Here is a 16,688-nt window from a genome sequence, read left to right on the forward strand (position 1 = left end):
TGTCACCCAGGCTGGAGTGCAACAGCTCACGGCTGCCTCAACCTCCTGTGCTCAAGTGATCCTCCCACCTCAGCCTCCTGAGTAGCTGGGACCACAGCAGAGTACCACCACACCTGGCAAATTTTTAAATTTTTTGTAGAGCCAGGGTTTCACCATGTTGCCTAGGCTGGTCTCCAACTCCTAGGCTCAAGAAATTCTTCCGTTCCGGCAGCATCCCAAAGTGCTGAGGAGTTCTTTATATATTCTGGGTATTAACCCTTTATCAAATATATTATTAATTGGAAGAGTTTGAGGAAAATGGGGTTAATTCTTCTTTAAATATTGGTTAGAAATGACCAGTGAGGCCATCTGGCCCTGAGCTTTTCTTTGTTGGGTGATTCCTGATTACTAACTCAATCTCCTTACTAGTTATTGGTCTGTTCAGATTTTCTGTTTCTTCATGATTCTGTCTTGGTGGTTATGTGTTTTGAGGAATTTATCCATTTCATTTATGTTATCAAATTTGTTGGCATACATTTGCTCACAATATTCTCTTATAAATCTTTTTACTTCTATAAATCAGTTATAATGTCCCCTTGTTCACTTCTGATTTTAGTAATTTGTCTTATTTTTTCTTAGTCCATCTGGCTAAAGTTTTATCAATTTTTTTATCATTTGAAAGAATCAATTGTTTTGTCAATTTCTCTACTGCTTTTCTAGTCTGTTTTGTTTATCTCTGCCCTAATATTTATTATTTCCTTGTTTCTGCTAGCTTTGGGTTTGGTTTGTTCTTTTTACTGTTCCTTTAAGTGTAAAGTTAAGTTGTTGATTTCAGATCTTTCTTTTTAAATGTAAGCATTTGTAGCTATAAATTTCCTTTCTAGTACTGCTTTCACTGTATTCCATGAGTTTTGGCATGTTGTGTTTTCGTTTTCATTTGTCTCAAGATATACTCTAATGTCTCTTGTGTTCTTCTTTAATCCATTGGTTCCTCTGTCCTTTAAAGTGTTCCCATCAGGCACTTTCTTTTTTTTTTTTTTTTTTTGAGACAGAGTCTTGCTGTCGCCCAGGCTGGAGTGCAGTGGCGTGATCTCGGCTCACTGCAGGCTCCGCCCTCCGGGGTTCACACCATTCTCCTGCCTCAGCCTCCCGAGTAGCTGGGACTACAGGCACCCGCCACCTCACCCGGCTAATTTTTTGTATTTTTAGTAGAGACGGGGTTTCACTGTGTTAGCCAGGATGGTCTCGATCTCCTGACCTCGTGATCCGCTCGCCTCAGCCTCCCAAAGTGCTGGGATTACAGGCGTGAGCCACCACGCCCGGCCCCCATCAGGCACTTTCTTATTACCTGGCACATTCATGGTCTTCACGTACTTTCCCTGCTTCAGCCATAGAATCACCATTTCCCCAAACAGCCTTCATTTATTTTAATGAGGAAAAATCTTTAAAATCTAAGACCTGGCCATTAGATATGATCTGCTACTTGCATATCATTGCTCCTAGGCCCTTTTAGTAGACAGATCTAGGAAATATAAACACTTCTATCTATCTCTGTATCTACATCTACACATCCATTGATCTATCCATCTATCTTAAAATTCATAGAAAAAAAATCATATATTTATTCATTTATTCAATCTGAAACCATAGGAAGTAATTTCAAATTGCTACACTCCTGTCACTAAAAAAAAACCTACTATGAAGAGTTCAAAATTCAGTTGCATTTCTTTCTTTAGATTAAGGGTACATAATTAAAGTACTATATTCAAAAGTTACTTCATTGGTCAGTCCCACCTCACCTTCAGGGTGATTACATTCATCATTTGAAATAGATTAGTTTGTGTTTGTACTGTTCTTGTGGATTTGATTTTTGAATATATAAAACATTTACATAGTTCTAAAAGTTAAAACTACATAAAAGACTGTTTTTCCCCACAGAGAAGTGTTCTTCCCTCTCCATCCTTTGCCATCTACCTCCTGTGGGTTATCAATTTCAATAATTTCTGATTTATCTTTCCTATTTTTCTTTTTGCAAAATAAGCAGACATTAGAGTCTCATATTTTCCCTTCTTTCTTACATAAAAAATAGCACACTCTATGTACACTTTCCATTCATATGTTAGAAATCACTCTGTACCCGTTTGTAAAGATTTTCCTCATTCTTCTTTACAGCTGTACAGTACTCCGTTGTGTAGATATTTATCAACAAATTTCCTGTATGGACATTTAAGGTATTCTCCGATATTTTACAATTACAAATAATGCTGCAGCAAATAACTTTGTGCATTCATATTTCCCTACTGTTGAAAACGTAAGGCCGGGCACGGTGGCTCACACCTGTCATCCCAGCAATTTGGGAGGCGGAGACAGGATTGCTTGAGTCCAGGAGCTCAAGACCAGCCTGGGCAACATGGTGAGACTCCGTCTCTATAAAAAAAATTTTTTTAATTAGTAAGGCATGGTGGCATGCACCTGTGGTCCCAGCTACTCCAGAGGCCAAGGTGGGATCAACTGAGCCTGGGAGTTTGAGGCTGCAGTGAGCCAAGATCACACTACTACACTTCAGCCTGGGCAACAGAGCAAGACCCTGTCTTAAAAAAAAAAAAGGAAAGAAAGAAAAGAAAATGTATCTTTAGGGAATATTCCCACAAGTGAAATGGCTGGGTCAAAGGGCAAATGCATGTGTAGTCTGCTGTATTGCCAACTTCTCCCTCAAAGGGGGTTTTACAAGTTTGCATTCCTCACAGCCTCACCAATGGGGCTTCCTGTGAAGCTTTCTAATTAGTGCAGAGCTGATAGGTGAGAAATGGTATTTCAGTGCAGCTTTAAATTTACACTTCCTATTTAGGTGAAATTGAGTATTTTCTTCATATATTTAAGAATGGCTTTTGAATCTTTTTTAAAAATTGTATCTGCTCATGTATTCTGCCTTTTTAACCAAATTTTAGTATTTTTTCTCTCAATTTAGACTAGGGATAGTAGGTCTTTAAAATGTATTTTGCAAATTTTTTTCCTGGTTTCTCATCTATCTTTTAAATTTGCTTATGGTGTTTTTCATTTTTGTAATCAAGAATTTGCTTTTCAATGTAGCCAATTTGTCCCTCTCTTTTATTGCCCTTCTCCACATCCAGGTTACAGAAAACTCATCTATGTATTCTTCTAGGTAGGTAATTAAAGAAAAAATTAGATTTCTGGTTCATTTGGCGTTTATTCCTGTGTCTGATATAAAGTATAGATATAATTTTGTTTTTTCAAGTGGCTAACAAGTTGTCCCAGTACTATTTATTAAAGAGTCCATCTCTGCCCTAATACTTTCAGAACCACCTTTATCATACACTAAATTTCTTTATGTGTTTAGGCGACTAATTCTTGACTTTCCATTCTATACCACTGGTCTATACCACAATATTTTCATGATAGAAGCTTTGCAATGTTACAATATCTGGAAGTCTACTTTCTCTTTGTAGCTCTTCTGTTTTCCTATTCTTATATGTTTATTTTTCTATATGAATTTTAGAATCAACTTGTCTAGTGCCAGAAAAAAACCCTGTTGATATTTATATTGAGATTGCATTAAATTTATATATTAACTTAGGTATAACTGGCACTTTTATGACGTTGTTGTCCTATCCTAGAACAAACGATTTCATTTGTTTAAGGCTATTTTTGTTTTTCAGAAGTGTTTTAAAGATTTCTTCACCTAGGTTTTACATGTTTTTAAATTCCTAAATATTTTCTCTTTTTCTTGTTGCTGTAAATGGGATTTTACCCTTCTTTATATATTCAAACTTGTTGTGTATATGATATTCTTTTTTTTTTTTTTTTGGAGAAGGAGTCTCGCTCTTTCACCCAGGCCAGAGTGCAGTGGCGCTATCTTGGCTTACTGCAAGCTCTGCCTCCTGGGTTCACACCATTCTCCTGCCTCAGCCTCCCAAGTAGCTGGGACTACAGGCGCCTGCAACCATGCCCGGCTAATTTTTTTTTGTATTTTTAGTAGAGATGGGGTTTCACCTTGTTAGCCAGGATGGTCTCGATCTCCTGACCTCGTGATCCGCCTGCCTTGGCCTCCCAAAGTGCTGGGATTACAGGCGTGAGCCACTGCGCCTCGCCGATTTTTGCATATTCTTATAAAATTCCTTTTCTGCTTTAGTTAGTTTCATTATTGATTTTCTGCAGTATTCCAGATACACTACCATATCACCTGCAAGTAGGGACAATATTACTTTTTATTTTCCAAATCTTGTGCCTCTAATTGATTTATCTAACTGCACTGGCTAAGCCCCCAGTACAATGTTAAATACAAGTGGAGTTGGTGAGTATCTCTGCCTTTTTCTCAATCTTAGTAAAAATGCCTCTAGTATTTTCCTATTAGATAAAATACAGGATTTAGAAATAAAGTCTCTCTCTCTCTCTCTCCCTCTCTCTCTGTGCGTGCGTGTGTGTGTGTGTGTGTGTGTGTGTGTGAGAGAGAGAGAGAGAGAGAGAGACAGAGAGAGAGAGAGACAGAGAGAGAGAATACCATCATTAAGAAGTATTGATTGGCCGGGCATGGTGGCTCACATCTGTAATCCCAGCACTTTGGGAGGCCGAGGTGGGCAGATCACCTGAGGTCAGGAGTTTGAGACCAGCCTGGCCAAGATGGTGAAACCCCATCTCTACTAAAAATACAAAAATTAGCCAGGTGTGGTGGTGAGCGCCTGTAAATCCAGCGACTTGGGAGGCTGAGGCAGGAGAATGGCTTGAACCTGGGAAGTGGAGGTTGCAGTGAGCTGAGGTCATGCTACTGCACTTCAGCCTGGGTGACAGGGTGAGACTCCGTCTCAAAAAAAAAAAAAGAAGTATTGATTATAATATAATTTCTTAAGAGTTTTTACTATATATTGGTGTTGAATCTTGTCAAAGGCTTTTTAGCATATATAAAAGTAAATATATGAGTGTTCTCCTTAGGTTAATTAATATGGTGAATTACATTGATGATTCTAATGTTAAACTATCTTTGCATTCCTGGTATACATCTTGGTGATGAGCTAATATTTTTGTAATAGAGTGCTGGATTCTGTTCTGTTTGGTAGTATTTTATTTAGAACTTTTACATAATTTTTATACATAATATTCATCTGTAATTTTCTTTGTGCTACCTTTAATTTGTATGTTAAATATTTGTTTTATACTTGCTTCATAAAAACCAATATAAAATAATTATGCTGTGTAAAAGAAGTGAGATACAAAAGAATACATACTGTATTATTACATTTATTAAAAGTCCTAGAACATGCTAATTATTCTACAGTGACAGAAACCAGATAAGTGGTTGACTGGCAAGAATAGAGCAAGAAGGCAGAATTAAGGGGGATGAAGAAACTTTTGAGAGTGATGGATATGTTCATTAACTGAATTATGGTGATGATGCATGTATGTCAAAACTGAACAAATTGTATACTTTAAATATGTGCAGTCTATATCAATAAAGCTACTTTAAAGAAGAGGGTCTAAGAACTAAAAAGTGTTTTAAGATGTTTTACTTTATTTCACTTTAGCCCTTCAACAACTGGAGACAGACAACTAAATCAGCATTTACAATACCACGCTATTTAGAAAATAAAGAATTTGGAAGTTTTCCTTCTTTTCTATGTTCTAAAACAATTTATTTAGCATTAGGATTATTTGGACTCCATAAATGTAGTAGAATTTTCCTGTTAAACCATTTGGACCTCATGTTTTTTATTTTTCAGTGAGATAGTTATTTCATAACCTTAAAAACTTATTCAATGGAAATTGAGCTATTTAACTTCCAACATCTACTTGAGTCAATTTTGGTAAACAAGATTTTCACACATAATTATCCATTTCATTTTAGTTTTCAAATTTGTTTACATAAAGGTATGCAAATTAATCTTGTTATAAAAACTATCCTGTGTCAATGGTTACTTACCACTTACCATTTCTTATTCTGTATATTTGTAATTTCTATTAGGTTAATTTATTTGCTTCATTAAACAATTCAAGATACAAATCTTTTTTTTTTTATTTTTTTGAGACAGAGTCTCACTCTGTCGCCCAGGCTAGAGTGCAGTGGCACGATCTCGGCTCACTGCAAACTCTGCCTTCCAGGTTCAAGCAATTCTCCTGCCTCAGCCTCCCGAGTAGCTGGGATTACAGGCACATGCCACCACGCCTGGCTAAGTTTTTGTATTTAGTAGAGACGGGGTTTCACCGTGTTGGACAGGATAGTCTTGATCTCCTGACCTTGTGATCTGCCTGCTTCGGCCTCCCAAAGTGCTGGGATTACTGGCGTGAGCCACCGCGCCCAGCCAAGATAAAAATCTTAATTTTTGAATCAGATGTTTTTCTGTTCTCTTACTAATTTCTCTTTTTATCTTTATTTATTCTCTTGTGCTTTCCTTTGATTTACTTGTTTTTCTTTTCCTAACTTTCTAAGTTTTGGAATTTACTTCATTATTTCCCTTTCTTCATTTATAACATGTACTGAAGATTATAAATTTTCCCCTGATTAGTGCCTTACCTTTTTTTTTTTTTTTAGAATCTGATATGCTGTGTTTTCACTTCGTTAATTTTCAGAAATCCTTTATTTCAGTTTCTATTTTCCTTACATCCAATAGTTGTTTTCAATTTTCCAGATGGAAGGGCCTTTCTGCTTTTTTATAAATTTCATTTTTAATTTCTAGTTTTGTTGCATGGTGATCATAATTATAATATTTCTACTTTATGAAATTACTAATGTTTTCCTTGTTACCTAATATATGAACTATTTTTATGAATGTAAATTGTTTACTTGGGAAGATGATATACTGCACTAATTCTTCAACTTTTCTGTAGGTTTTTTTTTTCTGTAGGTTTTTAAAACTTCAAAATAAAGAAAATGAGATCTAGAAAATCCCTTTGTATTGAAAATCAAGAAATATACTTGTGAATAAGCCATCGGTCAAGTAAGATATCATAGTGAGTATTCAAATACACTTTAAACTGAATAATGGAAGTCTACACATAAAAATATGTAATATGCAACTAAAGAAGTAGTTACAAGAAAATGGATGACTCTAATTATTAGAAAAGAAAGAAACTGAAAAAATAAGCCTGATGAAAATAGAAAGGAGGAAGTTTTAAAGATAAGAGGGTCAGACGCAGTGGCTCATGCCTGTAATCCCAGCACTTTGGGAGGCCAAAGCAGGTGGATCGCTTGAGGCCAGGAGTTCAAGACCAGCCTTGGCAACATGGTGAAACCCCATCTCTACCAAAAATACAAAAATTAGCCAGTTTCATAAATCGGTCTCAAAATAAATAAATAAATAGATTTAAAAAAAAATTTTAAGAGTAAAAAATAATAGATACATAATAGAGAGGATCAATAAACCAAGTTTGTTCTGTGAAAAGACATAAAAAGAAGAGATTGAAAGATGAGATTTAACTACATATGCTATAGATATTAAAAGATAACATTAGGCTGTTATGAACAACTTTGCATCAATAAATTTTAAAATTTAGATGAGATGGACACATTCCTTAAAAATTAACTTATCAAAACTCACTCAAAAATAAACAGAAAACCTAATAGCCTTATAACCATTAAAGAAGTCCTAAAGATGGTCAAAAATCTACCCACAAAGATAGCATCAAGACCAGAGTGGCGCAGGTGAGTTCTTCTAAGCACTTATGGCAGTAAAATATTCCAGTTTTACATAAACGATTCCAAAGTATAGAAAGAACCAACTCCCCAACTCATTCTGTGAGGCTAGCATAAGTCTGATACTAAGTCCTGCAAGGGCAGCTCATCAGTGAAAAATTCCAGGCTGATTCTTTTTCATAAATGTAGATGCAAAAGTCCCAAACAATATGTTAGCAAAGTAAATCTAGCCATGTATAAAATATACCACGAGCCACAGGCATGGTGACTCACACCTATAATCCTAGCGCTTTTGGAGGCCAAGGCAGGAGGATTGCTTGAGCCCAGGATTTCGAGACCAGCCTGGGCAGTGTGATTAAATTTCATCTCTACAAAAATCTATAAAAATTAACTGGGCATAGTGACACTTGCCTATAGTCCCAGCTACTTGGGAAGCTGAGATGGGAGAATGACTTGGGAGATCAAGGCTGCAGTGAGCTGAAGTCACGCCACTGCACTCCAGCCTGGGTAACAGAGTGAGGCCCTGTCTAAAAGGATAAATAAATAAATAATATAAAAAATACCGAGACCAAGTTGTATTGTCTAAAAAATGACTCAGAAGTGGTTCGACATTTAAAAATCAATTAATATAACTCACCACAACATTAAAGCTGAACAATCATATCACTGTCTCAAGACTTCTAAAATAAGCTTATGATAAAATCAAACATCCATTCACAGTGAAATCCATTCATAATGAAAACTCTCATCACGCCGGGCATGGTGGCTCACTTCTGTAATCCCAGCACCTTGGGAGGCTGAGACGGGCAGATCACGAGGTCAGGAGTTCGAGACCAGTCTGGCCAATATGGTGAAACCCCGTCTCTACCTAAAATACAAAAATTAGCTGGGCGCGGTGGCGCAGCCTCTAGTCTCAGCTACTTGGGAGGCTGAGACAGGAGAATCACTTGAACCGGGAGGCAGAAGTTGCAGTGGGCCAAGATCGTGCCACTGCACTCCAGCCTGGGTGGCAGAGCAAGACTCCATCTCAAAACAAAAACAAAAACAAAAACAAAAAACAACTCTTATCAAACAGGAATAGAAAGGAACTTCTATAACCTGACTGAGAGAATACAGTAAGATGAAATTTAGGAAACTTTTTTCTTTTTAGATCAGGAACAATTCCAGAATGCCCACTATCAACACTTTTATCTGATATACACTGGAAGTCCAAGCCAGAGCAGTAGAGCATGAACAATAAATAAAGGGTGTGTTAACTGGAAAGATGTAAAATCATTAATATTCACAAAGGCTATAATTTTGTGTGTGGAACATCTAAAAGAATCTTCAGATTAAATTATTAAAATTCTTGGCCGGATGCAGTGGCTCAAGCCTGTAATCCCAGCACTTTGGGAGGCCAAGGTGGGTGGATCACAAGGTCAGGAGTTCGAGATCAGCCTGGCCAACATAGTGAAACCCCGTCTCTACTAAAAATAAAAAATAAAAAATAAATTAGGTGGTCGTGGTGGCACGTGCCTGTAGTCCCAGCTACTTGGGAGGCTGAGGCAGGAGAATCGCTTGAACCTGGGAGGCAGAGGTTGCAGTGAGCCGAGATCACACCACTGCACTCCAGCCTGGGTGATAGAGCGAGACTTCGTCTCACCAAAAAAAAACAAAAAACAAACAAACAAAAAACTTAAGTGAATGTAGGAGGCAGAATAATGTGACCACCACCACTATCCCCATCTCCCACACCCATCCAAAGATGTCTATATCCTGATCCTTGGATGTTGTGAATATGCTTGGTTACATGACAAAGGTGAATTACTGTCATACGGAATTAAGATTGCTAATAAGCTGACCTTAAAATAGGAAGATCAACCTGGACTAACCAGATGGACCCAATGTAATCACAAGTGTCTTTTAAGTGGAAGAGGAAATAAGATGCCAGACCAGAAAGATGGCAACTTCAGGAGGACTCGAAGTTGCTGGCTTTGATAATGGAGGAGGAAAGCCAAGAGTCAAGGAATATGAATAGTCTCTAAAAGCTGAAAAGGGGAAGGAAATGGATTCTGCCCTTGAGCCTCTAGAAAGGAACTTAGCCTGCCAACACCTTGACTTTAGCCCAATGAAACCCATTCAGACTTCTGAACTACACAACTCTAAGATAATAAATCTATGTTGTTGTTGTTTTTATTTATTTTATTTATTTTGAAACTGAGTTTCTCTCTTGTTGCCCAGGCTGGAGTACAGTGGCGCGATCTTGGCAAACTGCAACCTCCGTCTCCTGGGCTCAAGCAATTCTCCTGCCTCAGCCTCCTGAGTAGCTGGGATTACAAGCGCATACCACCATGCCTGGCTAATTTTTGTATTTTTAGTAGAGATGGAGTTTCGCCATGTGGGCCAGGCTAGTCTCAAACTCCTGACCTCAGGTGACCTGCCCGCCTTGGCCTCTCAAAGTGCTGGGATTACAGGTGTGAGCCACCGTGTGTTGTTATTTTTAAACAGAGACAGGGACTCACTGTGTTGCCCAGGCTGGTCTCGAATTTCTGGGCTCCCGCGACACTCCCACCTTGGCCTCCCAAATTGCTGAGATTACAGGCATGAGCCAATGTTCCCGGCCTCTATGTTGTTTTAAGCCACTAAGTTTACAGTAATTTATTACAGCAGCTATAGAAAACTAAGACAGCGTGTTTAGGAAGACTACCGGAGACAAGGTCAATATACAAAAATAAATTGTTTTTCTATATCACCAATAAACAAAAAATAAAATGTCAGAAAACTTATTTACGATGACATCAAAAATTTAAATACCCGGCCAGGTGCAGTGGCTCATGCCTGTAATCTCAGCACTTTGGGAGGCCAAGGCGGGTGGATCATTTGAGGTCAGAAGTTCGAGACCAGCCTGGCCAACATGGTGAAACCCCGTCTCTACTAAATATACAAAAATTAACTGAGCGTGGTGGCAGTACTGGCACGTGCCTATAATCCCAGCTACCCGGGAGGCTGAGGCAGGAAAATCGCTTGAGCCTGGAAGGCAGGCGTTGCGGTGAGCTGAGATCACGCCACTGCACTTCAGTCTGGGCGACAGAGTGAGACCCTGTATCAAAATAAATAAATAAATTAATTAATTAAAAAAATATTATATACCTAAAAATACATCTAACAAATTATGTCCTTGATATCTATTCAGAAAATTGGGCCAGGCACAGTGGCTCATGCCTATAATCCCAGCACTTCGGGAGGCCAAGGTGGGTGGATCACTCGAGCCCAGGAGTTTGAGAGCAGCCTGGGCAACACAGCAAAACCCTGTCTCTACAAAAATACAAATATTTGTTGGTCATGGTGGCACGTGCCTATGGTCCCAGCTACTTAGGAGGCTGAGGTGGGAGAATCACCTGAGCCCAGGAGGTTGAGGCTGCAGTAAGCTGTGATTGCACCACTTGCTCTAGCCTGGGTGAGGGAGCAAGACTCTGTCTCAAAAAAAGAAAAGAAAATTGTAAGTCGTTAAGTCAAGGAGGGAGGAAACAATCATATGAACCATATTCACATTGGAAGACAATATTGAGATGCTAATTCTCCCCAAATTCATCTATAACTTGATGCATTTCTAATCAAAATTCCAGTTTTTTTTTTCTGGAGGAACTTAATACCTAACTTCAATACTTTGCTAGAAGAACTTACGGGACTCAGTGTATAGTTGTACTCACAGCTAACATTTATTATATTACCAACACTTTAAGGATACACAGCCAGATCAGCAAGGGAAAAAAAAACACATCAAGTAGTGTCTGTAGGAATTCATGTGCAGGCTTCCAATGCTCTCTAACTCCTGAGAAAGTGCACGCTCTCTCAGTGAAAATGCAGCTATGTGTGTGCAATGTTTCTGCCCAAAAGAAGCTGGTTAGAGACTCTGAATCTAGGGGTTTTATTGAGGGCTGGTCACTTAGGCACCTTCCTCCCACCAAAATTTCAGACTCCCAGAAGGAAAACAGGTATTAGTGCCCACTGTAGCCACAGTGGGCAAAACAACCTGATCAGTGTAGGAAAGGTTTCAAAAGCCAAGTTCCCAGACACAGCCAAGGACCAATTTTGCAAGCAGGCTTTTCTGAAGGTAACAGTTTCAGGCCTACTGTATTAGCTCATTCATGTACAAGTTGTATCTATGAAATATACAATAATTCACAATAAAAGATGTTAAAAAAATAGTGTAAATCAAAACCACAATTAGGGTCAGGCACAGTGGCTCATGCCTTGAATCCTAGCACTTTAGGAGGTTGAGGTGGGAGGATTGCTTGAGGCTAGGAGTTCAGGACCGGCTTGGGCAACACAGCAAGACACCGTCTCTACAAAAAATTTTAAAAATTAAAAAAACAAAAACAACACAATGAAGTATCATCCTACCCCAGTTAAGATAGCTATTATCAAAAAGACAGAAAATAGCAAATGCTGGTAAGGATGCAGAGAAAAGAGAACTCTTACACTTCCACTGATGGTGAGAATATAAACTAGTACAGCCACTATGGAGAACAGTATGGAAGTTCCTCAAATAACTACAAATAGACCTACCATATGATTCAGCAAACCCACTACTGAGCACTTATCCAAAGGAAAAGATGTCAGTATATCAAAGAGACATTTGCACCCCCATGCTTACTGCAGCACTATTCACAATAGCCAAGATATGGAATCAACCAAGGTGTTCAACAAGCGATGAATGAATTAAAAAAAATGTAGTACATATATACAACAGAATACTATTCAGCCATAAAAAAGAATAAAATCCTGTTATTCACAGCAACATGGAACCTGAGGGCATTATGTTAAGTGGAATAAAGAACAGACAGTTAAACACCACATGTTCTCACTCATATGTGGAACCTAAAAATCGTTGCTCTCATAGAAGTAAAACCTAGAACAGAGGACACTGGAGGCTGGGAAGGGTAGGGGGAAAGGTGTAGGGGGAGATTTGTTAAAGAACACAAAATTGGCTGGGTGTGGTGGCTCATGCCTGTAATCCCAGCACTTTGGGAGGCCGAGGTGGGTGGATCACCTGAGGTCAGGAGTTTGAGATCAGTCTGACCGACATGGAGAAACCCCGTCTCTACTAAAAATGCAAAATTATCCCGGCGTGGTGGTGCATGCCTGTAATCCTAGCTACTTGGGAGGCTGAGGCAGGAGAATTGCTTGAACCCAGGAGGCAGAGGTTGCAGTGAGCCGAGATTGTGCCATTGCACTCCAGCCTGGGCAACAAGAGTGAAACTACATCTCAAAAAAAAAAAAAAGAAAAGAAAAGAATACAAAATTACAGCTAGATGGGAAGAATAAGTTCTGGTGTTCTGTAGCACTACAGGATGACTACAGTTAACAATAATGTACTATACAGTTTCAAATAGCTAGAAGGAGGATATTGAATGCTCCCAACACAAGGAAATGATAAATGTTTTAAGATGATAGATATGCTAATTACCCTGATCTGATCATTATACAGTATATGTATCAAAATATCACTATGTACCCTATAAATTGTTGGGGTACAATTATGTCAATTTAAAGAAATGTAAAAATAAAAAAAATCATTGACTAAAATTATGTTAAATCCACTTAAAAAGCCAAAGTAGAAGATATCTTCTATACCTATGTACACATGTGTATGTACGTATATATAAAAATGTAGGTAACTATATATAAACATGTTTATATGTACATAAAACAGAGACAACTCAATAGAGAAGACAGAAAACTTAAAAAGGGACTGTAGGCCAGGCGCAGTGGCTCATGCCTGTAATCCCAACACTTTGGGAGGCCAAGGCGGGCAGATCACGAGGTCAGGAGATTGAGGCCACCCTGGCTAACACGGTGAAACCATGTCTCTACTAAAACAATCCAAAAAAAAAAAAACTAGCCGGGCATGGTGGCGGGCGCCTATAGTCCCAGCTACTTGGGAGGCTGAGGCAGGAGAATGGCGTGAACCCGGGAGGTGGAGCTTGCAGTGAGCCGATGGTGCCACTGCACTCCAGCCTGGGCGACAGAGTGGGACTCTGCCTCAAAAAAAAAAAAAAGGGGGGGGGGGAACTGTAAAAAAGAGGAAATAGCCCATAAACACATCAAGGTACTCATCTTCGCTAATAATCAGAGAAATTAATGCTACCAGAAAATACTACTATACATGAATATACCAGACTGGAAAATAAAAATAAAAATAAAAATATAAAGTATTAGCCAGCATGCAGAGCAACGGAAAATCTAATACATTGGTGGGAGTGCAAGCACTTTTGAAAACAATTTAGTATTACATAGTAAGGTAAAACATACACACTCTTTGACCTATCAGTTTGTAATTAATTCAATAAAACCTTCTTCTGGGGGCCGGGCATGGTGGCTTATGCCTGTAATCCCAGCACCTTGGGAGGCCAAGGTGGGCAGATCACCTGAGATCAGGAGTTCGAGACCATCCTGGCCAACATGGCAAAACCCTATCTCTACTAAAAATACAAAAATTAGCCAGGCATGATGGTGCACGCCTATAACCCCAGCTATTCAGTAGGCTGAAACATGAGAATCTCTTGAACCCAGCAGGTAGAGGTTGCAGTGAGCCAAGATCATACCACTGCACTCCAGCCTGGGCGACAGAGTGAGACTCCTCAAAAAAACAAAATGAAACTTCCTCTGGGGAAGACAAAGGGGCTGGGGAGTGACTTAATCACCAATGGCCAATTATTTAATCAATCATGTCTAGATAAAGAGGCCTACATAAAAACCCAGAAGGATAGGGCTCAGGGAGCTTCTAGGTTGGTGAGAACATGTAGAGATGGTTGGAGGCTGGTGTGCCTGGAGAGGGCATGGAAGTGACACATCCCTTCCCACATACCTTGTCCTGTGTATTTCTTCCAGCTGGCTGCTTCTGAGTTGTTGATAATAAGCTGATAATCTAGTGAGGAAACTTTTCTGTGAGCTGAATGTGGAGGACTTACCACTTGTGCTTGTAGTCTGAAGTGGGGGGTCTGGAATGGGGGTGGACAGGGAGGACTTAACATATGGGGTCTGCACTAACACCTGGCAGTTAGTGTCAGACCTGAGCTAAATGTAGGACAACCAGTGTCTGCTAAAGAACTGAACTATTGTGGGGAAAAAAAACACCACACATTTGGTGATAGAAGTGAAGAATTATTATATGGGTACAGAGTAGAGAGGAAATGGAGTTTTCTTTACAGTGGTATACACGTAGAATGAAATATTCAGCCTTTAAAAAGAAAAAAACTGACTAGATGCAGTGGCTCATGCTTGTAATCCCAGCACTTTGGGAGGCCAAGGCAGGAGTATCGCTTGAGCCCAGGAGTTTGAGACTAGCCTAGGCAACAAAGTGAGATCCAGTATCTACAAAAAATAAAAAAGTTAGCCAGGCATGGTGGTGCACTCCTGTAGTCTCACCTTCTCGGGAGGCTGAGGCAGAAGGATCATTTGAGCCCAGGAGTTCGAGGCTGCAGTGAGCTATGATCATTCTACTGCATTCCAGCCTGGACAGCTGAGCAAGACCCTGTCTGAAAAATAATAAAATACAATTAAGTTGAATAATAAAAAATTCTTTAAAAAATCTTGCAACATGAGATGACACAGATGAACCTTGAAGCCATTATGCAAAGTGAAATAAGCCAGTCACAGGACAAATACTACATGATTCCACTGCAATGAGGTATCTAAAATAGGCAAACTCATAGAAGCAAAGAGGGGCACAGTGGTTGCCAGGGTAGGGGCTTTCAGGAAATGGGGAGTTGTTAATCAAAAAGTATAAAGTTTCAGTAATGCAAAATGAATGCATTCTAGAGATCTGCCATACAACATTGTGGCTATGTGGTCCTATACATGTAAAACTCTGTTAAGAGGTTAAGAGAAACAATTAAAAAAAATTTTTTTTTTTAGAGACAAGGTCTTGCTCTGTCACTCAGGCTAGAGTGCAATGGCACAATCATAGTTCACTGCAGCCTCAAACTCCTAAGCTCAAGTGATCCTCCTGCCTCAGCCTCTGGAGAATCTGGAACTACAGGTGCATGCCATCATGCTCAACTAATTTTTAAAATTTTTTATAGAGACAAGTCTCCCATTGTTGCCAGACTGCTCTTGAACTCCTGGCCTCAAGAGATCTTGCTTCCTCAGCCTCCCAAAGTGCTGGGATTATAGAAGTGCGCTACCATGCCTAGCCAAAATTACTATTAAAAAAAAAAAAGAAAAGAAAAACTATATCTACAACGTGGAAGAATCTCACAAACATAATAATGCAAACTAGAAAGACTCAGTAGAATGCATATACTATCATCCCATTTACAGAGCTCAAAACCAGGCAAAACTGAACTATATTATTTACAGATGCATAGATCAGGGCAAACTATGAAGACAAGAAAAGCATTATCACAAAAATCGGGACAATAGGGCCAGGTGTGGTGGCTCATGCCTGTAATCCCAGCACTTTGGGAGGCCGAGGCAGGCAGATTACCTGAGGTCAGGAGTTTGAGACCAGCCTGGCCAACATGGTGTAACCCTGTCTGTACTAAAAATAGAAAAAATTAGCCAGCCATGGTGGCAGGCACCTGTAATCCAAGCTACTTCGGAGGCTGAGGCAGGAGAATCACTTGAACCCAGGAAGCAGAGGTTGCAGTGAGCCGAGATCGTGCCACTGCACTCCAGAATGGGCAACAAGAGCAAAACTCTGTCTCAAAATAAATAAATAAATAATTGGGACAATAGTTATCCCTAACATAGGGAGGAGGTATGAGAAAGATACGCTTCTGGGGTCCTGGGATCCTGGTAATATTCTATTTCTTTTTTGATCTAGATGATAGTTATGTGTAAGTATAATTTTATAATGAGTCTTCAATTTACTATGGATACAATATAATTTGTATGCATAACTAAACTTTGTAATTTCTTTGTAACTATTCTTTAAATTATGTAACTTTTTTTTATTTTCATTTTTTGAGAGGGAGTCTCATTCTGTTGCCCAGGCTGGAGTGCAATGGCGTGATCGTGATCTAGGCTCACTGCAACCTCCACTGCCCAGGTTCAAGTGATTCTCCTGCCTCAGCCTCCCAAG

At 39.2% G+C, this 16,688-nt stretch overlaps 1 protein-coding gene across 2 annotated transcripts in view; it reads right to left on the reverse strand.

Annotated features, from left to right (window-relative positions):
* Window positions 1–16,688, reverse strand: part of LOC116463316 (recQ-like DNA helicase BLM) — a 99,213-nt gene that overhangs the window by 77,743 nt on the left and 4,782 nt on the right. The window contains exon 2 of one of the 2 annotated variants that reach the window (XM_058434582.1): window positions 15,032–15,141. The exons of the other annotated variant lie outside the window; for it this stretch is intronic. The gene's annotated coding sequence lies outside the window, so the exon portion shown is untranslated. The remainder of the gene's footprint in view (window positions 1–15,031; window positions 15,142–16,688) is intronic. 2 annotated transcript variants of the gene reach the window in all.

Source organism: Hylobates moloch, unplaced genomic scaffold (genome assembly GCF_009828535.3).
Source record: "Hylobates moloch isolate HMO894 unplaced genomic scaffold, HMol_V3 SCAFFOLD_33, whole genome shotgun sequence".
NCBI classification, from domain to species: Eukaryota; Metazoa; Chordata; class Mammalia; order Primates; family Hylobatidae; genus Hylobates; species Hylobates moloch.